Here is a 2,348-nt window from a genome sequence, read left to right as displayed (position 1 = left end):
AGTACACGCTATTTATATCTTCAAACAGAGATTTTTACTTAGTAATACTTAGAGACACCGAGGTTAGAAAAACAAACCAACAAAGAAATCACACCTGCCAAAATATTTTGATATTTGAATTAGCCTGCTATCGTATAAAAAAATCTTTGAACATTAGATTAAAATGGCAATTGTTAACAGTCAGAAACACTCACATGAAGGTGAAAGAGCACTAAAATAAGGCTTAAAATAAACTTGGCATAGAAAAAAAACATCAAAGCTTTTATTACAACACACATCATACAAAATCTTAAGAAATAGTGGGTCAAGAACAAGCTGACAACATTTTTTCACATGACTTTTTACATATCCCTAGATATCAAACATTAAAAAACTTTCTGTCAAACTTATTACCAGCGAGACAGGGTCACTGACTGCTTCTTTGTCCTGAAATGAAAATGTAGGCTATATATAGGGCACACTAGGTTTATATATATATATATATATATATATATATATATATATATATATATATATATATATATTTTATATACACATTTTAAAAATTTCTCAGGGTATTTCTATGAACAAACATTAAAGTTGTAACTACGAATGGGTCGTGAAAAAAATTCTAGTGCTACTGGCCAAAAAATATATATTTAACTGAGCACATTTTGACATTGTAGTGGGGCAGGTTGTCACAGTGGGAGCCTGTGATTAAATATTCTATTGTATTTAACTGCTTTTCAGCTAAATTGAAATAAACAATTTTGAAACCCCCAAAATTCAAGAAATTGTAAGTCAGTTTATATACTGATACAATAGAGCATCATTGTGTAGCTAAGCTTTGTAATAATATATACAGTCAAACCAAATATTATTTAGAAACCAGATATAATTGTAGATATTTTTTACTAGTGGGTGCAGGACATACAGTTTATTTATGTAAGTGAGGATAGCAAAATAAAGTAAACTGTGACATATTATACCCCAAAAATTTTCATACAGTGGACTACCAGTAAATTTGATGAAAAAAAATTGAGTTCTTGTCATATTTTATTAGCATTTTCTAAACTGTAGTGAATAAACTGATAATGTGAGAAATGTTGAAGGTGTCTGAATAAATTTTAGTTTGACTGTATTAGTGTAGTTGATTTATGATTTCACCACACAGCCTAAAAATTTTATTTGTTTGGAGGATAGAATTAACATTTTTCCAACATAGTATTGAAACAAATATGTGTGCAATTATACTTAAAAATACTGTAGTTGTGAAAACATTTGTGTCTCCTGGTCTCCACACATAGCTGAAACATTTGATTCTTGAATTATTCCGTTTACGTAATGGTCTTAATTAGACTTGTATATATTTACAATTTCTTATGTCTTGCGTCATTAAACGGTTCCATATAACCAGATCTCGCAGCTAAGAGACGATCCAGGACAGATCAGCTGCACAATGAATGTTGGCTATAAATAAGCACAGCACATTATATAAAAACATAATCTTTTTAGATAAAATAACTTTTCTATTTCTATAAAAGTCCAAGTGTACACTTCATAAAACTAGTGTCACTCCACGGTTCCAAAAGCATGTCTACAAGTAAGAAAAACATGCCGGAGAGAGTGACTGTCCGCACGGCCAGACTGCTCAACGCTGCCTTCTATTATGATGTCAGCGCCCGGGTTGAATAGCATTCAATATCTCAAGGACGGCCGTTAGTGGAACATCAATAGAATAATACAGAGCAACACTAAACAGTCATTGCTCATAGTTGCCCAGTTCATTTGCCCATTGATTTATTGATATTTCACTGCTTAATACAATTAAAGTGCAGCAATTAGGGGTGCTGAAAAACAGGTTGTTTGTGTTATTATGTTGCCCTGAAAGCATCTATCCACCCTGAGGCTGTGCCCCTCCCTGGACGTCATCTCTCAATATGATTATGATATATGTTGACCATAGCATATCATTGGATGATTCTAACACAGCGTGCAGCAGAGATCTTTTCAAGAAACCATCCATCTGCCTGAGCGGCGTAATCAAGAATGAAATCTACAGTGGCCGACGTAAAATAAATATAAGCATAAAACAGTCATGACACTCTTCCCAGCAGGAAAATTAGTGAGTGCAGTAATTTTCGAAACAGGTTTTGAGATTGAATTTCAACATCAAGTGTGAAGCTCCCGTGGTGAGAAAAACACAACTGTCAGTCCAATGAAAAAGCAAAATAAAACACAAAAGAATGAAGAGGACAGAGACAAACACTCTTTTATTGGTTGCCTCCAAAAATAACAGCTTGTTGATCTCTTATCACTATTAACAAATAAACTGGAGCTCAAGCGTTTTAAAATCCAGTTATTCAGGC

Source organism: Garra rufa, chromosome 8 (genome assembly GCF_049309525.1).
Source record: "Garra rufa chromosome 8, GarRuf1.0, whole genome shotgun sequence".
In the NCBI taxonomy this organism is placed as follows: Eukaryota; Metazoa; Chordata; class Actinopteri; order Cypriniformes; family Cyprinidae; genus Garra; species Garra rufa.
The sequence above is the reverse complement of the archived record's forward strand: the minus strand, read 5'-3'. Positions refer to the sequence as shown.